This window comes from Anas acuta, chromosome 4 (assembly GCF_963932015.1).
Source record: "Anas acuta chromosome 4, bAnaAcu1.1, whole genome shotgun sequence".
NCBI lineage: Eukaryota > Metazoa > Chordata > Aves > Anseriformes > Anatidae > Anas > Anas acuta.
In genome coordinates, this window is record NC_088982.1 from 66,121,149 (window position 1) to 66,147,807 (window position 26,659).

The 26,659-nt window shown below is 37.0% G+C and overlaps 1 protein-coding gene across 2 annotated transcripts in view; it reads left to right on the forward strand.

Moving 5' to 3' along the window:
- The first annotated feature begins 1,375 nt into the window (after positions 1–1,375).
- The window catches only part of GRID2 (glutamate ionotropic receptor delta type subunit 2), a 781,470-nt gene continuing 756,186 nt past the window's right edge, over positions 1,376–26,659 (forward strand). For both annotated transcript variants that reach the window (XM_068681714.1, XM_068681715.1), the window contains exon 1: positions 1,376–1,664. The gene's annotated coding sequence lies outside the window, so the exon portion shown is untranslated. The remainder of the gene's footprint in view (positions 1,665–26,659) is intronic.

Here is a 26,659-nt window from a genome sequence, read left to right on the forward strand (position 1 = left end):
TTATTGTGGGTTAATAAGCTACTGCCTATCAGCTGAAGTGCACTGAAAGATCATATCTTCTAAGCCTGGTGTAAATAGAAAGTAAAATGTATTAATATAAGCAATATAAGTCTCAGTGAAAGGAACCTAACATTTTTAAAATAAGCAAAAGCATCATTTTTATTTATTTATTTATTTATTTATTTATTGTGCCAACCTAGCTTTTCTTCTCGCGCTGTTATTGAGTTTTTGACAATTATGTTGTTTGTTGTTTGTTTGTTTTCTAAGAAATAAAGTTTGGGATATACTTTCCTTTTTATTTGGATGGCATTTTGATTTTTGATTTTATTTTTTCTATAATCTGAGGTTATATGGCATTTTATTTCATCCTATTGTGGTCTTCTTATTTATAACATGCAACTACTCCAGCACAGACATTTGTTTTGCTCAATGGGTTTCTTGTCATGGATGTGCAAAAAGCTTCATTTGCCTCCAGCTTAATTTTTTGTTTTTCTCTGGTGACTCATTTTGCTGCATCTGTGTTTATTCTATAACCTGTGGATAAGGCATGTTTTCCTAGCTGGGAGCTGGCTGGGCTTTTTCTGATGACTGCCATGTGTTGGTTTAGTCTTGCATGCAATTCTGTCTTGATTTCACTAAAGTTCTCACTGTCAACATTTTCCCCAAGTTGCTCCACACAGCTCTTCTGGGAAGCCCTTCAGGTACATTCCTCTGCAGGCTTATGGAAGATATTACAGATGCTTTTTCCATGGTAACAAAGTTTATATCCCTCCAGCAGATATAATTACTTCATTAGTCTCAATGATAGTAGTTTTACTATTATAGTTCATCCTTCATCTGTTGCTTTATAGATTTTATTTTGGTTACAGTGACTAGATCTGTTTAATTTTTTGTTCCTGACAGTTTCTTCTTGGTATTACTTCTTTCTGTATCTTTTTCAATGAGCTTCAGCCTGCATCACTGCAGTTTACGACTTGTAGGAAGAGGCTTGAGCACTGGAAAGACTAATGACAAGAAAGACATTGAGTTTTCTAAGATGTCAATAGGGTGAGTCTGAGAACCTTTCTATATCTATAAGAGATCAAACTTTGTGTCTGCATGTATGTTGTATTTCTGATTAACTCTGATTCACTGTAAACATTACCCTTTCTACAATAATAGTGTAAACAAATAAACAAAATATTTAAAGAATGTTAGGTACCTTAATATACTTTAGGTTTTCTGTGGTGTTCTCTATCCTTAAGGACACCTCCTTAAGTATCTCATTATCTAGATTAGCATTCAGGTGCTTGTATATATAGCTATCAGGAGGGCCTGTGGTTTGCTCTTTTCTAGAAGATATCATGCTGGTTAGGCTTGTGGTGGTTTTATTTATAAAGGTATGTAAAGGTTTACAACATGCATAAAACATAGGAAATTTTTTTGATGTTATTGTCCATACATGAAATTTAACTTCCATCTAGTAGTGATGAATACTTCTTTAGTAGAAAGATGGAAGAGGTCTGTGGGCTGGGAAAGGAGGTAGAGAGCATTCCCCAGGAAGAATACAGTGAAGGGAGTGTGCAGCTGCCATTAGGTTATGAGCATCTTCAATGGATGAAACTATAAGAATGTAGAAACATCTGAAAAGCAAGAAAGAAGGCTACTTCAGATTCCTAAGACAGGTAAGTGTTGCTATGTTTTCAACACTGTACCCATAAAGCAGATGTTGATGAAATCTAACTATATGTTTGTGAGACCTTTTTAACCCCAAGGAAAAAGTAAAGTAGAAATTGTAGAACTTGCAAAAGTAAAAAGTATGTGGGGAAAAGAGTTTGCAACCTCTTTGGACCAAGAATTGAAAGTTGAGAATTACACCAGAACTGAAAGTTAGCAGTATGAGAACAGACAATTCTTGGTATTGACTAAGTGAGTTTGAATTGAAGTGCTCTGAAGTTGTTATGGCTTGTCCTTGTGCACTGGTTTTCATTGCCTTCATCCATCTTCTTGTTGCTGTCAATGATTCCTCAATAAATCATACCTGGAGTTGAACCATTTACAAGAATTGTTCTTGTATGTCTTGTTAATCCTGAACCTATTTATTTCTGCTCATGACAAAGCTGATTCCTTTCCTGTATGCTTGTGTGGGCAAATAGAGGTCCTGATTGTTCCTCAGCAGGTGAAAACATCTTAGAGATTGACAGGGCCTTCACACAAATAACGATGGCAAGGTTGATCACGTATATATCATATATATCTTGTAATATCTTATTTGTAAATAAGTAGGTCAGCCTTCAGCTTGTTGATACATAGATCTATGATTTTCACCAGTTAGCGTCTGTTGGGAGATAGTAGAGTGAAACCTGTGTTCCATCAGGAAGTATGTGTGGTGTTGAAAATAAAATAGTTCCTGTATCAAGTGCCACTTGGCTTGTGGGCTGTGAAAATCTTCACCCCTTATCGTTTACTTAGGAAGGGTTAGTCCATTTCTGTCTTCTCAGAGCACCACAATGGCAGTGCAACTTCCTTTTAAGAGCCATGCAGCAGAGCTACAGGGTCATCAGTACTTGTTTGAGAAAGCTTTGTGTTTTGCCCATGGACCTGGAAAGTATTCCTTGTAAAGGACTACTTCTCGCCCTCTAGATCCCCATTAAAGAAGTCAGCTTTACAAACAGCTTTCACAGTGGAGGAATAAAAATGCTCTGTAAATGGTGGCTTCTAGAGAATGATATGAGACACAAAAACAATTAATCCTCTTTATTACTTGTTATAGAAATAAAATATTTTAATATAATTTGTTCATAAATAAATACATTAAAAAAAAAAAAGAGGGAACTGTTTCATACTCATTTCCTCTATATATTTTTTTTTATTTCTTTATGTGAAACTTTATTTGGAAGTCTGGGCTGTGCACAGCCTGCTTCTGTCCAGCAAAGCTTTCCTATTTAGGCTGAAAAAGAAGTTTTTTGGTTTTTGAGACATAATGTCATAGATTTAATGTCATGGTACTTACTTGCCTCCTCTTATTTAGCAGTTGACACTTTATTAGAGACTACTTGTGGTTTTACCTCCTCCTTTGTTAATAATATAATTCAGTGTGAAGTGTTTGTGTCTAAATAAACAGCTACTCCATGCTGTTATGTCTCAATGTGATGATAGATTTGTTGAAACGAAAAATGAGCTTTATTTATAATCATCCCCCACCCCACCCTCCCCAGTTACTGATGCAGATTCTTGGGTACAAATCCATTCCTTTAGAGTTTAAAACTGATTTGATAATGCTACATGCAAAAAGAACTATTCCCAGTGCTACTGCAATCTTTTGTTTTAATGGACAGTGTGCATGCATGCACAGACTCCATTAGCACACACTACTTGTTCTACTTCCTAAGTCTGTGCAACAAGAGGAACCCTATTTATCTTCATCATTGCAATGTGAATATGAAAAACTCTGGGAATCTGGCTCAGACAGTAAAATGCAAAGTATTTGTATGTTTGGCATCTAAATCCAGATCTTGTTCATTGCCAAAGGTATAGCTACAGCTGTTAGATTAGCCTGGTAATCAGGCACCTCTCAAGGATAAAGATGAGACAAGTCAAGAACACAGGAAAAAGCCAGTTCCAAGTAAGTCTGTAAGTCACAAAATAAGTTGCCTTGCAACAGTCCTAATATTTTAGGATTTTAATGATAAATGTATGAAAGCCTATTCTGAATGATCATGCTAACAGATTGTAATTAGCTATCTCTGTACAGGCACTTTCCAGTACGTGATATAACATTAGATCTGATTGCTTTTATACACAATATTTTTCTTGTGAAACAGGAAGAGTTGCAAAAATAATAATAAAAAAGAAATCCAGAAACTAGAGCCCTAGTGAATTCTCATATTGTTATCTACAGGTCATGTCCTGGGCTTGTCATAATCCATAACACAAAGCCTTTCAGAGCCATACAGCTTGGCTGCAGCAGGTAATTCATAACCTGAAAGGCAGGAATACTCCCAGCGAGAGCTGTGTAGTTGCTCTGTGAAACTCTCAAGAGTTTACAGAGATGCACTTATGTGTTGCCATATTTAAACTCTTAAATTTTTTGCTCCTGTTCCTGGGATAAGTAGGATGATTTTGCGGAGACTCTGTGCATTAGGAGATTATCCTTTACTCTCCAGAAAAGAAAGCTAGGTTCCTACAAAGCAAAGTCTCCTAAGAATTCCTTAAAAAGGCAATGTTGAATGCTGCTGGCATGAAAATTGAGGACTAACACCTTTTGGAAATATACAATGAATCTTTTTTTACCTCTCACCCTTACCTAAAATATGAAGAAGATACGTTGAGCGGTATTTTTTTGTTACTCAGATATGTGAAGACCCTACAGATGCTTAGAAATTGAAAATGTATTACATCTGCAATGTGTCAAGACCTAATAAAAATTAAAAAAAAAAAAAAAAAAAAAAAGGAAAAAACTTTTAAAGTTAAAGCTAGAGAGTGAAAAATACTTTTAAAAACCCTTCACTTTTTTTTCTTATATGAGAAATATTATGTGCTGTTGTGAACGGTTATGGAACCTCCATGAGTATGGAATACAACTAATTCTTAGTGAATATTTTGGGCAGAATACCGCTTAGCATATGAGGAAAAAGTTGAAGTGTTCTTTCCTGCAGCCTTAAACAGTAGTCTAAACAAACCATGTAGCTATGTAAGTATCTCCCCACTTTTTTTTTTTAATATTATGATTTTTTAAGTTTAAATAAGTGTCTTCTGACTAGTATGTGAAGAACAGTTAAGGCAAAAGAAAAACATGTCAGTCTAAGTTTTGCTGATATCATAGACTATTTCAGTGTCCCAGATTTGCGCTTGGCAACTTCTGGCTTTAAACAGATTTGTCAACAACTGGAATTCTTTATAACTTTAAATTCAGCAACAACATCCTTCCCCACCTCCATTAAGCTGCTATATAGCTGTAGGAACCCTGGCATGGTAGACAAAAAAAATAAATTTTAATAAAAAAAGTTCTCTAATATTTATGTGCATGGGAAATAATAAGATTTGGTAAATAGGTATTGACTGGGGATCTATTTAGCTCTGGAACTATAATTCTGAATTTCCTGTTCAGGTGAGTGCTTCAGGCCAGGTTGTATGGGACTTTGAGCAACCTGGTCTAGTGGAAGGTGCTCCTGCCCATGGCAGGGGGGGTGGAATTACATGATCTTATGTGTCCCTTCCAACCCAAAACATTCTTTGATTCTGTGATACTAAGCAAAGTCAGATTTAGGTAAAGCTAGGTTAAGTGCTGATTAGACTTTAAAAACTGCTAAAAGGGAGCACAAGACACTCAGTATTGGAACAGGAGTGGAGAATGGGATGGACTGTCTGCACTTCCATTGCCTTCATTTTCTGGGCCTGGTGACTGCAAGCTGCTTTAAAACTGATGACGATGAACCCTGGCCTGTCTAAACCAGTACTCTCTGCTGCTGCATGTCGAATGTTTTGACTGTGTCAGGTTGGGGAAATTGCTTGCTATGAGTAGCTGAGGAGCCTTGAATTATTTTATATTTAAAGCTTTGTATCTTGAAATGAGCTTATTCAGACAAAATATCATAAAATGTTTCTAAATGCAGAGGATAGCAGCAGCACTGCATCTAGAAATGAAGTTTCCAAGAAAACACTTTCCACTGCCCTCTGCTGACTGCAGGTTGTGTAGTGAAGCTGGTCCTGCTTAGCTGCATGTATTTTTCTCAAAGTCCTGTGCTTGGGAAGTAAGTGCTATCTATGCTATGAATGGAACTGTGAAGGTGAGTCATAATTTCAGGATAATTTCTTTCTGCAGGTGCTACTATAATATCTAAAAGCTTTTCTTTGTGATCACCTGCAATGAGACATGCTATATCAGCAGACATAAAAAGCTTTTTCAAGTCAACTTTGATTACCAGGTTATATGCAGTGCTTAATGTGGGTGTGTTGTGTTTGTGCTTCTGCTGCTTGGAGCAGCAGAGTTAATTTGGGGCTTCAAGAAAAGTATGAAACACTGTTCTAGCCTATTTGTATTACACACTGTCAACTTTATTCCAGTCACTGAAGAAAAAAAATAAATAAAGGAAAACAAACAACAGAACCAAACCAAACCAAAAACTTATTAGAACAGAAGTTTACCCTGCCTTTTAGGGAACAGAACTATAAAACTTTGAAGAGTAGGAGGAAAAGAAAACCCTAAGCTTTTTGGGGAACATGACAGTCTTTAGGCTTAGTATAATGAAGGTACTATAACTTTCCTTTATGGGCAATTCTATTGCTAAAAGGGCTTAGGATACAATGCAACTGTAACATGATTCTTGCTTGCTTGCTACGCTGTAGGTTATTGGGAAACCTTGATTTAACCATCTGGTGAATAAGATATTGTTATTAAAGCAGAATGTTTGGTCTGACTCAAGTACTGCAAATCAGAGCAACAAAATAAGTCGTCATTGTAAGAATTATAGCCCTGTGTACTATTTCTATAAATTGATTATAAACTTTCTAGTGTTACTTTACTTTCTCCCTCAACTTTGATGACCTCTCTATGCCTTAATTTAAACCTGAAATGTCAGCATCTTGTACTTTCTCTGAAGAAACATAACTGGATGCTATCTGCAGATAGAACAGTGTGGTCAAGTATCAGACACATTCCTCATTTTCTAAACATAAAAGCCAGCAGCACTTCAAAGCTAAGTTAATATTACGGGCCAAGTAATGATTCCAGGTCACTAAACATATTTCAGTAAATATCACTTGATTAGGTCAGGTCTTAGAAGTAGGTTAATCACAGCAGGATGTTTCCCGGGTAAGTTTTTGTTTCATCCTGAGCTCTGTGCAACGTGGCTGAATACTGCCTTATTGCTCAGGCTAGGTGGAGTAAAGCTGTATAGATAAATTTGTGCTATATGGCCATTATCAGGTCTGAGTATCACATAAATACATTAGACATGCTTATTACCCATGAGGGAAGGAAAACATGAGGTGGAGTCTCAATATGGTAATTAAGTATTTTCCTCAGGCTTTTGTTCTTCCTTTCAGAATGCTTGCAGGCAGCAGTCTCCTTCTGTCTCATGTTCAGTATCACAAGTGGTCTTCAGGGTTTCTTGGATGCTGCTGCTGTGCAACCTGTCTCATTGGCAGCCAGAGCTGCCTCTGAACCCCGTGTCTTTCTCTCATGTAGATTTGAAGTACTCTTGGCACTTAAGCATGAACATGTGGGACCTGCTGTAAGAAGGCATGCGCCCCTCCCTGATCTGCTGAGTTTAGAGTCATTAGAGACAAAATCTGGAGGGTTATATCACAACACAGTGTGAATGCACCTGAGGGTCAAGACATGAATGGAAAATATAGCCAGCCATCTTGTTACACCTGTGGTCTCCAGTATGCTCAGTTTATTGGCTGAAGGCATAATTTTGTATGAAATTGTTGTCTAGCCTTTGCTTCCTTAAATCAGGTCAATGATCACAGTTAAATGCAGCTGGAAGGAAGGCAACATATGAAAGTCAGTCTGGTTTTAGCAAGAAACTCAGTAGCAAAAGGTGTGCCAAGATTCAAACCTGTACAGTTCTGAATACTTCCATAGATTGAGCACTTGCAAAATTTTAATGATCATTGATTATAAAAGATTACCTTGCCAAGGCACGTAAGCCCTAAGAATGCACCTGCAAAATCGATGTTTTTGGCCTATGCCAGAGGGGAAAAATCTCTGTATGGTTATGTCATGTGCGTTCAAAACACTTTTTTTTCCAATCAGTTCCAGCATTTATTTATTTTCTAATAAAATAAATCATCTGCTTCATTCTCTTGAAGAAGAAGGATAAGAAGAGAAAGAAGAGAAGGGTTAAAAAAAATACATAAACACCACTTTAGAGGAGGCTTCATGGGATTTTACAAAATTTAACTTTGTCTTCTTGACTCTTTGTTGCATGTCTGATGCAAAGTTTTGTGGTCTACTAGAAAACCCCAAACCACGAGGTAAGATTCACTGTGCATTATTGGCTGCTGCTTTATTTTATTACAATTCATATTAGAATTGGGACTTTGCAGTAGCTTTCAAGATCAATGGATATAGAAGAATTACATTTTAAGACTGTTTCATTCAGCACCTAAATGTTGATATGCTGGTAAATGAAAGTTTTATTTTGAAAACAGGAAAACAGGCATGTAGTTAAAGTATCATTGTCATTGGTTTCTTTGAGAGAACGGTATCAATTCTAGATGCATCTGACTATTGATTTAATTAGCTATTAGCTAATAGTTATTTTAGGCAGTTATGTCTATTTCTATTAAATAGTTACAGTTAATTTAGAAATTACTAGATTTGCAAACTAACTGCCAGCTCTGTAAACAGGGTACAATTATGATTATATCTTTCTAGCTTCCGTTTGATAACTTTAAATGGAGTTCTGTAAATTAATTTAAACCCTCTTCACAATGCGTTTGCAAAGTGTAATTGAGTAGTACTTAGTGACTATTCTTTCAGTTGGGTATAGGAACAACATACAGATTGTTCCATCTGTGTTAGTCCTGTAGGACTAGTCAGAGTAAAATATCACCTTTTTATGTGACATGAAGTCAGGTGATGTCAGACTGACTGCTTGTGGAGAGCATGGAAAGTTGTCATTTTTACGTTCTCATTTTTCAGAAGAGGACTGCAAATCAACATTTCTTTTCACAGATAAATTCTTTTCTAAGTAGTCTGTTAGAAAACTTCTAAAATTTATTAATCAAATTTGAACTAATAGTTTGGTTTAGGGTTAGTAAAAAAAAAAAAAAAGTAATGTATTACTCCTAATTGAGAATAAGTAGGATATCTTCCTTTGCAATATCAAGCCAAGTTAGCATGTTGCTGTTGTAGACAGAAAATAACTTGATGAAGATCACTGTTAGAAAAATCACATTTTGTCAAGCACCAAACACTAATATTTTTCGTTTCTATTTAATTGGTATAGCAAGATAAAGTCTGAAGAATGTTTTTATATTTTTCTATTGCCTTGTGATATGCTACTACAGACATGAGTCTCCAAAGAGTATTACTAGAAGCTTTCATACAACCTAGCCTCAAAAACTTATTTTGAGAAGTGTATCCTAACTCTGTCATGGAAGGCTGATGAGGAATAGACTTTAGACAGTGTTTTTTCTCACCCTTTTGATAAGTCTTTCTGTTTATGTAGCTGTTAGATACTTCTTCCATCTGTACCTATGGCCTTTTGCTCTATCAGAGGTTTCTCCAACCTTCTGCTGGAACCTGTGAAAAGTGTTGAAGAGGAACTGTAGTTATTTCATTGTCTCCTGATCACATTTCCAAGTGGAAGCACATAGGGTCCTGAGGGGAAGTATCACTATGAGGGCTGCTCCAGCCCTTCCTTTCTCCTCAGTTCTGCAGAGCTGTGATTCTTCTCAAGTTCACCGGACAAATTGCAAGTGAAGAGTCACGAAAGGAAATAGGTTTAAAAAGGTTTAAGCCTTTAGAAAGTGATCTCTTGGATGCCAGGCACTTTTATTTAGAAAAACAGAGTCCTCAGCAATTGTGCAGTTTTCCTACCTGACAACTAAATCCCAATCTTCCTAATAATAATAATAATAATTATATATACATATACATAAATATATATACACACACAATTGTGTGTATATACATATATCTCCTGGAATTGGTTATTCACTCTAGTGGAGATTTGGGGCTGTTTTGTTATGTTCTTGTTTTTTTTTTTTTTTTTTTATTATTTTTATTTTATTTTATTTTTTTAATTGAAATACTGTTGAATGTTAGTTACGTGCCTGAAGTCCCCAGATAATGTTTGAAGCTCAATAAATAATATGCTCAGGAAGGACAAAGGAAGCTTTTCCCTGAAAGGGAAAGCTGCAGTTAACAGAATAAAGGACCAATTGCTCACTTTCACAATTTGATAACTATTCTGTGAACTTGCTGTCCTTTTGTGTATTTGCATATGTTGCTACTTGCTGCCAAAGCTGTTTGCTTTCTAGTTTGTTATTGTTATCAGTGCCTTTACTACAGTCTATTTACAGATATTTGGTATACAGAAAGACAGTAGAATGTCTTGGAAACAAAAAACATATGAGCAAATTGTTAGCTTAGCTCTTTTTCTTGGTAGGGGAGAGAAAAAAGATATTGAAGGATAGTTCAGATATAGCATTAGAAATATGTTTCTTAATATGTATTAAGAAAATACAATCTTTAACTGCTGTTTACAGCACTGTCTGGAAGGTACAGGTGTAGAGACCAGGAAGTGAAAGATGTTTTGTTTCATAGTCAGATAAAAAACAGTCTTAAATGCCTGAAAGGAAATAACTGTAGAGCTAATACATATCTAGGCTGTATATCTGCTGCACAACTGCATGGTAAGCCCTTCCAGAAGAGGCAATAATGGGTCTTCTGTCTAGTGGTAAAAAAAGTTCAGATGGGAGGCGAGGATTTCTGGACACTGCTCCATAAACTGTTTTTACTTTTTACCAAACATTTGTGTGTGTGTGTGTATATGTATATATATACATACACATGTTTTATATATATATAAAACATGTATATGCATATATAAAACAATGTATATGCACACACAGAAAATTTACATTTTGGAAAGAGAAAAAAACATTCCCCTTCCCCAATACAGCACACTGCATGGTATGATAAAGCATCAGTAGCATCAAGCCCTTTCTGGCTATAGAAGAATAACAACTTGGTCTCCAATTTCCTGAATTAGGCTACAAATGACTAGTTCTTTATGCAAGGGAACCATTGTTAGCATTACCAGAACCAGAATCCAGTCAAGAGTAAAAATAAGCATTGTTCAGGTCATTGCAAACAGTTTGTCCCCCTTAATTCTGGGGAGGATTTGGAGACAGTGCAGCTGAGATGCAAACATAGTGCTGGTCTAGAGCAGGGTTTGGTGGCCCAGGGAAGGGAAATAGTTTACAGTGTTTGCTAGCACAGCCAGTTACCCCATGGTGCTGGGGTTGAATCCAGATGAGAGGCCAGACCACTAAATAGCCAGATGTTTCTGTACCTAGCCTGTACTAATGCAAGGCTTGTTACTTAACGCTTTTGAGAAAACATGAACAGTGATTCAGCAGGGGATATTCATTTTGTAAATCACTTTACTTTCAGCACTCTGTGTCAGAAAAACTAAAGCCAGAACCGTTAAATCAAACCCTGCTCCTTACTCTTAGATCAGATCACCAGGCTTTTCTTTCCCTTCAGGTAAATAATGGAGTGGGGTTGTAATTAAGGTCTTTCATAGGCAGGTGTAGAGTTAATCTATTGTTTAGGGCCATGCCAATACACTGTGATGAATCTGCTCTCTGGCAGGAGTTCCAATTAGGAGGGCGTGACTTTTATCAGAATGCTAATTAGTGAATTCTATTGTGTATGTGAAGAATGCAGTAATACTGTGTCAGGATATGCTTATTAGTGGTGGGAATGGGATTGTGTTTTCCTCAGAAATTCTTTTAAGTTTTGATATCTGCAGAGCAGATTTGAAAAGTGACAATTGGTTTGGAAACTTGGCTTTATGATCAGTGCTTTCATTGCTATTATACTGCAAAAACTTGCTAAAGGATATCAGCTGTAGATTTCAAGATGAAGACCCAAACTATTCCAAGTCTTAACTTATGTGCTTAATTATGAGTATATGAGTACTAGCATAGTGATTCTGTAGCAACTATCTGTTTTTCTGATTTTTCAGATAAAATATTGAGTGTTCTCAAAAAGGGGTTTAAGCTTTAGACTTCTCATAAAAGTAATAATTCTGGGAAAGAATAATCACGATCAAATGTTCTAAAATATCTTTAAAGTAAATTAAAATGTAAACACTGAAACCCTTTTTGTCCTAAGCTGTTCTAATGAAAATTCATATCATTCTCAGGGTTTGATATCAAATGTGTGTGTACTTCTACACAATGCTTTTTGTTCAGATTAACTCTTCTTCCCACAAGACTCATAGAGTAAAGAACTTGGAAAAAAATGATCTTTCCATGGAGATCAGCTCTATTTTGTTATCACACAAGGAAGTGAAACACTTTTCTTCTTTTCAGTGGCAAGCTAAATGTGTGAAGATGTGAATTCTTGACATTATGCACACATTGTTCATGATGGACTGCTGTGTACCATGAGGTGGACTGTGACATTCATTTCGGTATAGTCCAGAATTAAATATTTAACTTATATAAAGAATATAAATGGATCACATATACATTATGTATTATATATACATTTAAATAATGTATTATTTATAATGAAGGCAACCCCCTTTCTCTATAAGGTCTTACATAAAATGAAGTATGTTGCAGTGTAAAATATTTTCCCTGTAAACTCACACCTGGATTTTTTTATGATGCCTTTAAAAAGACCCACAGATTAACCACATTCCTTCAGGTTTACATAAGTATTTTTAGAATTCTTTTGTCTGTTTTTGTTTGTTTTACATTTGTAGTTACAATGAAGAAAGTAAATGATGTACCCAAATTAGAAATTCACTTTTGAAGGCACTGTTTTGAGAGGGAGCAAAAAGTCCCAACTTCTTAAAGGTCACTTGGAAAGCCAATAGTTTGAGTCAAATGCTTCTGCAGATCTGGACACTGTTCAGTGGTCACTTGTAATTGAACATAGTAAGAAAATGTCATATCTTGTCTTTTTGTCACTGTTTATGTCTCCCAGGGGGCAAACTACCCTCTTCCACTACCTGTTTTTTCATTTAAGTAGTTCTGTTTCGGTTTATCTCCTTAAACAATGTTGTAGATGTCCCTATGGGGTTTTCTCTTCACAGCGCAGAAATTTATCCAATTTTTTCCCTCTGATAAGAAAATTTTAGAAAATAATGTTTCCATTAAAAAAAAAAAAAAAGGTAAACCTGATTCTGAAAAATCTTATTTCCTGTTCGTCAATCCTCCATAAAACAGCAGCACTAAATATACTGTGCATTTGGCCTTATACCTGGGTTTGTGACACACCTAGCATTAAAAAACAAACAAACCTTATTTCAAGAAGAGTCTTGAAATAAGATACATGTCTTTTGTCTTGATACCATCGGTACAATGTGGCTTCAGAGATACCTTTGGAGATATTTCTTCCACTCTGTGGCAGAATTGTTCAGCCTTTCCAACCACTTCTCTGTTAGCTGGATGGAGTACCATTTCATCATCTTGCTGTCTTGTCTTTCTTGCAGACAATGCTAGACTGCAAATATTATTTCTGTTACACTGGATTTTAAGATGACTGCTAGTGTGCCAAAACTGAGGGTGTACTCTTGATATGCAATGGCACCCAGTCACAGGAGTGTATGTGAATTTTAGTCACTACCTTGAGGACAGTGAAAGTGGGAAATACCTACTGCACAGCAGGTGGTTGGGGTGCAGAGCCCTGGAGTGATTCATAGCACTGTTCTAAGATCTTGATCCACATGAGGCTCTCTGGCTGCCATGCTTTATATAGCAGACAGTGTGAACTCTAGGACACCACTGCCTGCAGAATGCAAGCTGAGGGAAATCATTCTTCCACATTCTAGTTGCACATGTGAAAGAAAAAGTGGGAGTAGGGAAGACGAACTGTTGTCATCAGATTGGAGTTGCAAGTTGCTGGCACTAAAGCTGTCTGTAGCTGCTCTCAGTATGTGAATTTTTTGAATGTTCATCTTAAATGGCACTTACTACCAGACAGTACTATTATTTGGTTAGGTATTGGAATAGGTCACCCAGGGAGGTGGTGGTGTCAACGTCCCTGGGGGTGTTTAAGGAAAGGTTGGATGTGGTGCTTTGGGACATGGTTTGGTGGGTGATGGTGGTAGGGGGACGGTTGGACCAGAAGATCTTGGAGGGCTTTTCCAGCCTTAATAAGTCTCTGATTCTATGATTATTGATCTCAAATTTGGTCTGTCTAGCAATTCGTTTTCCACTATATTTTAACCTATTAAACAGCTTAATTTTGCTTTTATTGGCCGTCTGTCTCTACCATATAAGAAGTGACGAATTAAAAGCTTTTCATGAAGTTTTGAGAGAATATTAAATTACCTGTAGAAGTTAATTTTACAATAATTCTGATGTAATGCTCACTAAACAGTACATCTCTACTTGTCTGAAGCCCATTAAGCTATACAGACACAACATGCTCTGCAAATGTTGTAGAACAGCCCAGAAATGTAGAATGTGTGGCCTTAAACTCTTGTACCAAGCAGATAGAGTATATCCCATCGTAACGCACAGGACTAGAGGTAGATAAAAGGTGTGAACCTTGTTGTTGGAACATGGTGTCCGCTTCTCTTGCAGCTGGTCTGATATTGCAAGTTCTGCTGAATTCTGGTTGGACAAACGAGTAAAGGAAATCATCAGTGTGTAGGGTACATATCTTCTGAAAGCATCCACTTTTAGCTGAATTAACAATAGGTAGCCAGTGAGAGTTAAAAATACTGTTTTGAGTCATTGTGTTTAAACTGGGAGTTAGTGCTCTCTTGCCTTCAGCCTTCCAATGCTCTTTCATCACTCATTCCATCACTCTCATTTAACCACTTAAAATATAACTGCATTTTGTGCCTGTGCCACAGTCAGGCCAGCTACAACTTCATCATCTGCAACAGTAGAAAATGAGTAGGGTCCCTGAAATAATGATAGACAAATGAATCTCACTGATGGTAGCATCAATTAACTTAGTAATTTGTTACAATTGCCATCAGTAAAGAATACAAGCTTGAACAATCTTAAGCATATCAGAGCTCCACAGGATCCTGGCCATGAATGCCTTGCCAGTGCAGCACTGTTAAAAGGGTAAGAACAGCCAAATGATCCTTGCAGAACTAATGAGTAACATTTAAAGCGATCATGCTAGCAGGTCCAGTTCAGTGTTCCTGCTCCTCCCTGTTCTCATGTACACAAAGTTTGAGACCACCCTCCACTAGAGCATGCCCTATATGCTCATACTATGCATAATACTGCAAATGAGTACCACCAGCAAGCTGGCATTGGTGTTGCTGGTGGCACCATGCTGGTCTCTGTAGACTTCCAAACCAGCCTGCTAACACACCATGGTTTCAGCATGCATCTTCAGCATGCTTGGGTTCTCTGTCACTTCCCATAGCTCCAGAAAGATGGGGCAAGTAGTCTGCCCCAGGCTGTAGAGGCATTAATAGTCAGACTAGGTCCATAAAGAGATATTGCAGACAGTAACAATAATGCTTGTTCTCTTTGCTTTGTAAACACTGGAATACATCCAGGGCAAGGTTATATTCATGGTACTTGGCATATTTGCTACCATCTATTTGAGTGGCACGATAACTGCATTTGCAGCTGTAACTTCACAGTAAAATAACTACACTTCAGGAAGGTTTTCACGTACAAAGAGAAGATCTGGCAAAAAGTTGTCTTTTTTTTTTGTAACTGTCATTATAGTAGTCTGCGGCTTGTTAGACACAGGATTTCTCGAGGGAAGGAGACTTTTAAATATAATGTTATCGATTTTAAGAATTTAAAGCTCTTAAATTAAAAGGGGTCCTGGATGGATTTCCTGGTTAAAAAGTCTAATGTCTGCATCCTTTTAAAAAAAACAAAACGAACAAACAAAACACACACACATAATATATATATCAAAAGGTAAGTACTTGAAAGTAAGAAAATGTAATGGCATTAACTGCAAGAATACCAATTCTACATGTTGACTTGTTTGTCCCCTTTTCTGCATGCATTGTATATTTTTCATCCCCATTTTCTGAATGCAAGGACAATATGCAATGTAAGAGAATGAATTTTACTTTATTTTTATGAAAAAGCTTTTATAGTCTTCTTACCAATGAAAATTTTAAATGTATAAGGAATACACAATTTTTCTGCTCTGTCTCTTGAGAGTGGCAAGGCACCCACCTTCCCTTCCTGCAAGTTTTTTTTCCTTCTTTTAAGTTACTTGCATAAAAATGAAGGATTTAAAACTTTTCCAGCATAATCAGAAAGAATGTTAAACCTGGTCATAGTTTTAAATTTATGGGACTTCACATATGGATGATCACCTACTTTGAAAATAGTAATTTGCAGGAGAGGAAAGAATGTATTTGAAAGATATAACTTCTTGAATATTGATTAAAACTTGTTTGTTTTCTGTTTTGACATAGCTGATACCATATTCTCCTCTTTTTTTTTTTTTTTTCATTTGGTTGGTTTGGTGTTTGTTTTGTTTTCCTTTATTGTTATAATGACATATTTATGTTCACAAATGTGGCTGTCTCAGCTCCTATGAAAATGATGCATACTGTTCAACAGAGCTCTTGAGGATCATTGCAGAGCACTCAGAAAGTGATATGAGACTTTATTATGTCCTTATCAAGAAATGTACTATGTAATATGAGTCTAAGTCACTTTTTCAATTAAGGTGTACCAGTTTCCAGTTATAACTCTCTTCCTGGCTAATAATGATTCTTCAGTCTCTTTAAGGTATGTTATGCAAGTAACTATTGAGAACTATCATTCAGCCCTTCTGCAAGTAAAAAAAAAAAAAAAAAAAAAAAAGCCAAGAACTGATGAAGGAGACACAGCTATCTTGACAGTTTCATCTTACATAAACACTTTTAAACTAGAACTTGGAAAAAAAAAAAAAGCATATAGTTATATAGTTTAAGCTTCATTTAACTTCTTACGTGGAACCTATCCCTGTTGCCCTTCTCACAGATAAAATTCTGTTTCACCTCTGGTTGTAACTTTACATCCAGACTTACAGAGCACAACTTCTCTCTGCTTTCAAAGAACTGGTCATGCTGAGGAAAGCAAATATCTGGAATTTCTCAGCAACAAATTCATTACAGATGAGTGCAAATGCAACAATCCTGTACGTATTGAATTGCTGGTATTTAACAAAAGTACATGTAATGCTTTGTTACCATTTTATTACAATAGCATTCCTAAAGGCAATATAACATTCTTATATTTTTTAACTTTGGATTTTTATTAAAACTCAGGTCCAAAATCTGTCATTCTTTCTGATGCTAGGTAGCATTTTTATATACAAACAGCAACACTGGCTACTGGCAAAGGAATGTGTTATTCAACAAAATTAAGAGCATTGGAATCACTCGTGCTATTTAAATATTATTAAAGTTCTTGCTTTCTGGAAATAGAGGGAAATAAATATTTTCCTTGAAGTGCCTTAGAGACATGATATTAATAAATGGAGATTTATACACTGAAACACCTTCAGTGTAATTGGAGAAGGCATGGGGGATGTTTCATGTCTGCATCTCAGCAGACATTCAGTAGTCTAATAAATGGGAAAAGGACATAAATTAGTTTGAACTTCCCCTCCTATGACTCTACTATACTAAGTTACTACACTAAAACATAAGCAACATATACCTTAAAGACCTCGTATTTGGAATGTCAAGTAGAACACATTTTTGGTTAGTTCTCATCAGGATCATTAGCTAGAACATCAAACATCAACAATGAAAGGGAATGATGATTTAGGATTCACCACACCCCTTATAGTTCAGTTGACACCTAATTAATTTCAGGTTTCTTATTTAGGCTGAGTAGAAATCAGGAGTTGTATATGTATGTGAAATATGGGCAGGCAGCAATTCCTACTCTTGGCTTCTCTAGATGTCTCAGTGATTTGATGGTGAAGGTGATAACCTGCCCTTAGTCACAGGAATGGGCTTCTGGGCACAGCAAGGTTAATTTAGTCAAGGTTTAATTAGACTTAATGCCAGAGATATAGCAATGATAGGATCCAGGGGGGTAAAGGAAATGAAGAACTTCGCTTTGTTGAACTTAAAAAGCAATTCTCTTGTTCCGCCATCTTTAAATTTAAGGAAAAAAAAAGAAAACAGTGGAGAAACATTGAAAGACAGTTGCAGACCATCTAGTCAAACTAGAGGGAAAAATATTTTCAGACTAAATGGTAGTTAATTTGACACAGGTTAGACATACATATTGTGATGATTTAATTGTATACAGCTGGTGCATAAATTCCATGGTAACAACTACACCTGCTGATAAATTGACTCCTTGTATTAGGTTTACATGTGAAGACTTTGGTAGCAGGTGGCTGCAGAGGTGGCCTCTGTGAGAAGAATCCGGAAGCTGTCTCTTGGTGCGTAAGGGCCAGTTTCAGAGGGCTCCAAAAGGGATCTGCCGCTGACCAGAGCCAAGCATGAAAGCATCTTAAATATTCTGTGAGAGAAACTTAAGAAGGGGTGGAGTGATGGGGTACTGTGGCACAACAGCAGCTGAGAGAGCAAGGAGCGAGAAACATCCCTGCAGAAACCAAGGTCAGTGCGGAAGGGGGTCAGGAGGTGCTCCAGGCACCAGAGCAGAAGTTCCCCTGTGGTCTGTGGAGAGGACCATGGTAAAGCAGGCCTGGAGGAGGCTGCGGCCCATGGAGAGCCCCCAGGGGAGCAGGCCCCGAGTTGGAGCTGCAGCCCGTGCAGAGGAGCCCACGCAGGAGCAGGGGGCCTGGGGTGAGCTGCTGCCCATGGGGGACCTGTGCTGGAGCAGTTTGCTCCTGGGGCATGGACCCCATGGTACGGAGCCATGTAGGAAGAGTTCCTGAAGTGCTGACTGCAGCCCCCATTCCCCTGCACTGTTTGGGGGGAGGAGGTGGCAAGGGGTGGATAGGGGGAAGGCATTTTTAGTTTGTTTTTAGTTTCTCACTGCTCTAGCTTCTTAGTAATAGGTAACAAATTTGATTAATCTCCCTGTGCTGATGCTGCTTTGCCCATGATGATAATTGCTGAGTGATCTCCCTGTCCTTATCTCAACTTTTGAGCCTTTTTCATTATGTTTTCTCCCCTGTTCCCTCTGAGGAGGGGGAGTGAGACAAGTTGTAGTGGAGTTCAGCTGGGTAAAACCACCACAGTCCTGCTTTAGGTTCCCACTCATTTTTCATTTGATGCAGACTCGTCATGTAAATGATGAAAAGCTATTTATTCATGAAAATTTGCCTTATAATCACAAATCCTAAGTGGACTTGCAATATTTGTTTATACTTTATTGTCATTTATTCAGTGAAAATGTCTAGACCTTTATTGCAAAAATATTGGTTGATAGTCGGCTGAATGTGAGCCAGCAGTGTGCTCAGGTGGCCAAGAAGGCCAACGGCATCCTGGCTTGCAGAAGAAGCAGTGTGACCAGCAGGGCTAGGGAGGTGATTGTCCCCCTGTACTCGGCTCTGGTGAGGCCGCACCTCGAGCACTGTGTTCAGTTTTGGGCCCCTCGCTACAAGAAGGACATCAAGGTGCTTGAGCGGGTCCAGAGAAAGGCGACGAAGCTGGTGAGGGGCCTGGAGAACAAGTCCTACGAGGAGCGGCTGAGGGAGCTGGGCTTGTTCAGCCTGGAGAAGAGGAGGCTCAGGGGCGACCTTATCGCTCTCTACAGGTACCTCAAAGGAGGCTGTAGCGAGGTGGGTGTTGGCCTGTTCTCCCACGTGCCACACGATGAGGGGGAATGGGCTAAAGTTGCGCCAGGGGAGTTTTAGGTTAGATATTAGGAAGAACTTCTTTACTGAAAGGGTTGTTAGACACTGGAACAGGCTGCCCAGGGAGGTGGTGGAGTCACCATCCCTGGAAGTCTTTAAAAGACGTTTAGATGTAGAGCTTAGGGATATGGTTTAGTGGGGACTGTTAGTGTTAGGTCAGAGGTTGGTCTCGATGATCTTGAGGTCTTTTCCAACCTAGAAATTCTGTGATTCTGTGAAGAACTTCTTTACTGAAAGGGATGTTAGGCACTGGAGTGGGCTGCACAGGGAAGTAGTGGAGTCACCATCCCTGGAGGTCTTTAAAAGATGTTTAGATGTAGAGCTTAGTGATATAGTTTAGTGGAGGAGTTGTTAGTGTTAGGTCAGAGGTTGGACTCAGTGATCGTGGAGGTCTTTTCCACCCTAGAAGATTCTGTGATTCATTGAACTTTTAAACTAACTTACTGTGGAAGAGTAGATTTTAAGATTTGTGGACATTGACTAAACAAAATTATTCAAGGGACACAATTCGAGAGCAGAAGAGCAATCCATAGAAACTCATGCTATTAGGGACAAGGCAAAACGAGAGACAGGCTAGTGGAGAAAACAATATAGTTGTTAAATAAGTATTCTGAACTTTTAAACAAATAAAAACAAAGGCTTGAAAAAGAAGATATACCAATGTATAAGTGAGTTAATACTGGTAAAAAAGAAGAGTTGGAGATGAGAGCTAGTCAAAGACTAAGGACTGTAGTAGATGGAGAGAGTGAAAGGGATTGAGCAAAGACAAACAAAAATACATATAAGACGGCAGGGTACTTGCATCAGTATTAAGATAAGGCTTGATATACAACTTGGTATATAACTGTATAGTAAAGGTCAAATTCTAGCTGAGTTTGAGATTAAGCTTGTTTAGTATTGGAAAATATATTAAGTGGTGTGACTGTCTGAACATGACCTTTCCTTTCACTCCTATGCACATAAGCAGTGCTGGTACTTAAAAAGGATGGTTTTGTAATGTATTCAGCATGCTCTTGTGAAAAGCTCTCAACCAGAAGTAGCTAATTTTTGTAGTAACTCAAGTTATAGTCGATCATTTGTAGTAACTCAATCATTTTTGAGTTAGTTTACTTCATAAATGTCAAAAGTATTTATATAGAACTTCAGTAGCATAAAAATATATAGGACAGACAGTTGGTGTGCTGTGATAGGAGATGAATGGAGACATCCTGACGGTCAAATTAAGGGAACAAAAAATAAATTGAGCATGAAAAGTGCAACAAAGGAGAAACAATGCAAAACTAAAGAAAATAAATTATTTCATTACAAAATCGTAGCTCAGATTTGTAAGGTTTAAAAATGGTCACAGTTCTCTAATTATATCTCATTGTTCCTGTTGCATGAATGAAAATGAAAAGAATGAGTATAATGTTTTGATCTGAAACAGTTGTTTTAAAGTAGGGTTCAGATGAAGGAAAGAAATTATAATAGGCAGTTAATCTTTATTTAATCATTTTAATTCATTATTTACATAGTCTATTATAAATTTATACAGTCTACAGAGGATATCAGGATAATTACATGATTTCTTTCTTAATCTAACAGTTGGTTGAAAAAAAAAAATCAAACTCAAACAAATTAAGCAGATTTTGGTGGAAAAAAAATATGTTAATATTCATTTTGGATCTTGGTTAGTTTTGCTCCACTTAGGTTTAATGGATGCGTTTGTTTCAAGCCATCAGTGATGTTTTTTTTCCCCCTCGATTTTTGACTGAAATAAACCCAACTCTTGAAGAAACTCAGTAAATACTATTTAATCTAGCAAGATTGTAGTCTGCTTTAAAATAAAAATTCTTCACAACTTCACTAAAAATTTCTTAGTATTAACTAGATTAATGCAAAATAAAATGGAGGAAATTGGCTGTGCAGCACTTCATCTTTCTCTCCTGAGCATAACTTTTGACCTTCATAGATATATGGGATCTGTTCTTTAGTCTATCTTACTGTAGTATTTCCTGGATGCGCATATCACAACTAGGAAACCCTGTGTTTTGTTGTTGTTTGTTTGTTTTTCCAAGAAGGCAGACACTACCATGTTCAGATCAACAAACTATGCCTATTCCAGACACCAGCAGTACTTTTCTTACACTGACATGGGGAATTAAGGACTAACTGAGCTGAGGCACAAAGGTATATAGTTGTTTTGTTCAAAACGGGAAAATGGCAGAGGTCAGATGAAAGGCACATATACACATCTTTCTAAACATGAGTCAATATCTGAAACAGGAATGCAAGTGTCTTCCTGGGATGCTTTAATGAATATGGACAGGACAGATTACTTTTTACTTCAATTACATGGAGCCAAAATGAGTAGTTGAAGTTACACAATAATAGCCATCTCATTTTCACTATATACCACCTTCCAGAATGGGGACATTTCCAGGTGAGACAATTTAATTATTTTTTTTTTTTTTCAGCCACCAAGAGAGACTCCTATTTTGCTGTAGAAGGGAAATAATAACAGATTCAGGTGTTTCTGCAACTGAGCAATTGCAGTGGGATATCTAACTGATGAATAAAAGAAATCAAGCAATGTGACTTCAATTTTGTCCGGGTGAAGCCATCATTGTTTTATGTTCTTGCCTGTAGAAAAGTATAACCATTTAGTAGAAGCTTTAAAATACTTTCCAGGAGGATGTTTTATTAATGATACTGTACAGAACTAGCACCCAGTGCAATCTTTTCAGTTTTCCAGAACGAAAGTAGTGGACTCAACTTTTTGCTTAAAAACCAGAAACTATAGAAAAATGACAAAAGGATTTTTTATTTCCATGTGAACAAATTGAAAGAATTTGACATTGTCAAAAAAGAGCAAGAACCCTTCAGACTTTCTTCCTGTATTTCTTCCAGTACTTCTTCCTGAATTAACAGATAGCACATAGCAGTTTCTACATGTTTCATTCAAAAATATGTATAGAAGACAGTTCAGTATGGATAAGACAATAAATTGTCTTAGGAAACTTAGAAAAACTTTTAGGATGGGTGATCTGTCAAATAGAGAAGTGTGAGAGGTGCTGGAAGCTTGTGTTGGAGTGTATTACTTCATATACCAGAGATACCAGCATGTTATTTATTTATTTATTGTGCTGCATAGTTTTAAGTCATAGTTCTGAAACAGAAGAGAGATATATCTTGAGATAAAAAACACATGTGGGTGAAGATGGGGTAACAAATGTGAACATAAGACCACAATTTCAGCTGAACAGGTGAATTGCCTACATAAAAGGATGATTACTGACAAATGTGTACCATATGTCGTGACTACCACAAGACCGAAAATCCATGTAAAGTAGTTGTCACTTTCTTCCCTTTCAATCATATGTCTTTTCCCTTTATTTTTGAAGTAATTCAACACAAAAGCAGCAGGTGAGATGGGGGTGGGAGGGCAAACCTTGAAAAACACAGTAGATATAACCCTGACATACTGAGAAGACACTAATATGTTACTCCTATAGAACAGACTGGAAGTCTATTAGAGAACAGAGGGAGGGAAGGACTTAGGGGAGTCTTTCCATACAGGGAACCTTAAAGATAAGGAGGAAGATAACGACTGTGGTTAGAGTACGATCCTGGAGGAGAATGCAAAGGTTAGGAGTCACATATGGTATCTGCTAGTATATTATGATGATGTTTTTTTCTGAGATGGAAGGGACTGACATAAAGACTGATTAGGTCCAGGTCACCTTATCAACTCTGGGAATGTAAGTGAATAGATTTCATTTTGAACAGATACTGTTGGGTTGCTAGACTTGGACTGATTATGTCAAGTAAAACTGTCCTATACCGCATGTGCTTTATCCCAGTTATTTCAATGACCTAGAAATACTTTGCTCACACAGAACTTTGACTTTGAAGAATGTAATGTGAGGAGAGGAAGTGCAATGTAGAGCAAGTCACAGATCCATTGAGACTGAAACCTCGATAACTGAGAGAAGAAAAAAGTACTTTGATACTCTTACAAAGCCCTGTAATTGAAACATTGGCTCACTTGAGTTACTGCTTCTATAAATTCAAGTGCACAATATGAAGTGACATTTTCCACATGGGAAAGAGACAAGACCTTGGCCTTTTAACAAGGTATATATAACAGTACCCAATTATTGTGGATGTGTGTTAGCTTATGAAATATTTACAACTTAAGACAATAATTAATAAATATCAAGTGTCTTGATTTCCTGTTCCCACTATATCAGTCATCAGATATAAGTAATTAGACTGATACTAAAATGAATACATTACATATACCAAATTTATTTTTCATACTCAGAAAATATAATTATCAAGACTGTAAAAATAATGGTTAGTATAGATCATTTATTGTGTCTTGAAAGTGAGTGGTATGGTGTCAGTAAAAGAAACAAACAAACTTGGTTTGTGCAAAATGCAAGTGCTTTGCAGGATTTCAACTCACTCTGAAAACAAACTTTAGCCTTGTACTATAAAAGTTCCTTAGCTGTCCTCATGGATATGTCAGTGTCTCCACGGGCAAACTTATAATTGTCTGTGATTAACATTCTATACTATCCTATAAGTAACTGGCCTCAGTAACTCAGGCTTGTTACTCCATCTTGTGATGCTTTTACTCCGGTAAATAGGAGTTCATTTTTCCCACCTAAAAAGACATCACTAAACATTTACAGACTAGAAAAAAAAAATAGAAACTGTTGAGAAATGTGCCAGTGTCTGTTAAATAATTAATTTATTGGAACAAAAAACCTGTGCTGCTTCATCTAATTGATATTTTATCCTAGTAATTTTCATGTTATAAAACCCTTCCAGTTTAGGCAATGTGATTATTTCAGAAGTCAATTAAGCTTGTGTGTTTTGAAACTAAGAAGTTTATAATAATAATAACTTGGTCACTATCTGCTAAATTAGAAATAAATAGAATTTATTAGAAATAAATACAGTTTATTTCTAATATATTCTATTTGAATTTATTGTAAATAAATAGAAAAAGAGCTTCCCATGAAACTGGCAACTATTCACAAGCAGTGCGGTGTACCCAACGTTGGAACTGTCTAAGAAAGATAAATTATTTTAAATTACTGTTTTAAGTAACTTAATCTCTGCATTGCTATTTTTTCCTTTAAGTGTTCTTGAGCAATTTTTTCATTGACATGATCTCCCATTACAGAAGGCAAAAACATTGTTAGCCATTGTAACTTAAGGTAATGTAGGTTGTAAGAGGGCTGGGGACCAGCTGAGAATCCATGTAAGTAACTTCACTGAAAACAGACAAGGTGAACAGTTTTCATCATACTGTTATAAATTCCGAGTCAACTTAGCTTTATGAGATTTACTTATGGGGTTAATAAAAGGCAAGTAAAGAGCGCTGGGTGTGCAGGGAGTCTGGGCTCCTCCAACACGCACACATGTTACATCAGGCGGCTGCTTTTTATGCTCCTAGGCTAATATGTTCATTACTACTTCTAGAAAAGTCAGGGTCATTATAATTAGTTCCCGGATTCCCAACCCTCCCACTGGCACATGCGTATCAGTCTCTGGTGGTCCCTCTGGGAGTCTCTCATGCTGAAGGCTCATAGTTTTCCTTCCAGGCTTTGTCCTTGTCCTTCTCCTTTGTCCATCTTGGCCAGATATCACGCATTGCCTCTAACTCTGTACAAGAAAGAGAGAGAGGCACACCTTTCTACTTTGTCAGCTACTGGCAGACCTAGAGAGAAAAAAAAAAGTTGTTAATTAAAAAGTAATGTTGTTTTAACATTACATAGCATTTTACCAAATATGTAATATTTGGTAGAAACCAGACAACAAATGAAAGGGAAGAAGAAATAGTAGAAGGTACTTACATGGCCTTAATTTACATGGCAATGGACAACAATGACAATCTGCAATGATTTACAAGTGCCTTACACCATTCACATGAAATTGTTTAATATGACTATTTGCAATGCAGCAGCATGTAAACGTCCCTGAGTTTGCCCTTTGAAAATAATTTATATAAACTACAATGATGGAGGAAGTATTGTTCTCCTGGTAGGTCTCAGATCACACAGTTAGGTGTTAGCTAGTTAATTTACTGCTTCAGAGGCATGCACTGGGATCTACCTGACTGTTCTGAAGCATTTAAATAGTGATGTAAAGATACATGGGATTTTCAATGGTCTTCTTTTATATCTTTCATCAACAGACAAGAATATGTTATGCTGTAATCTTCACTATTCAGCTGAAGTTTCTCTTGCTCTGTTTCATATACTACGTAATATTAAAATAACTGGAACTTGTACTTTATTCACTTCATCTAAGGCTTCATCTGTCTTTTCTCTTACCTTCTGTGTTTCATATTCCTCTTAGTGGTTAAATAAGACTTGTATTAATCCTCTAAAGCTCATTTTCCTCATTCATAAAGTGGTTTACATGTATAACGATTCAAATATTGAAGCTGAAATTCCTTTAAGTGGTATATTCTTTATTGCAGCGCTGGATGCATGAGGGATCTCTCCACCTATCGTGCATACCCAAAGCGGAAATCAATCTTGAATTTATACAATCAATCTATCAATATTCTACAAGCGCCTATACATATTCATTACCTATCCCTGCCTTCCCTCACTTCTCATGCTAATTAGCCTTTTGGCACCTTGGGCCTGTGTAGAGCCTCCCAAGAATTGTGGGCAGGCGTCTTCGGGACGTGGGCAGGGGTCTTTGGGAGGAAGACCCTGAGTCTTCCTCACAGTGTACTTTTCACCTTTGGTCAGGATTCTGCTGAGTTGGCATGTTTCTTAATTGCAAGAGCTGATTGTTGCTAATTCTTCCATTTGTTCTATCTTTATCATGATTTCCAATGTCCAGTTTCAAGATTTATAGTCCTTACATTTGTTTCTTTGTCCATCTGCTGCTTATCATGAGTTCCGGTGTTGTTTTGAGATACACAGTCCTTGTCTGGGGATTGTCCTTGCCTCCCCAATGTCTATTAGCCTTGCCTCCCCAACGTCTCCTTAATCATAACAAACAAACAAAAAGGCTTTTTCTATACCTTATATAAATCATTTATTTAATCCCTCCCCAGTACATACTTCTGTTTAAATCTCAAAATCATGGATGACTACATTAATACTCTGGTCTAAATTGAATCCACGTATGCTATTAAAACCCCATGATGCAAAAAAACCTGCCAAGAACATGCAAATTGTTTTTATTTCATTAATA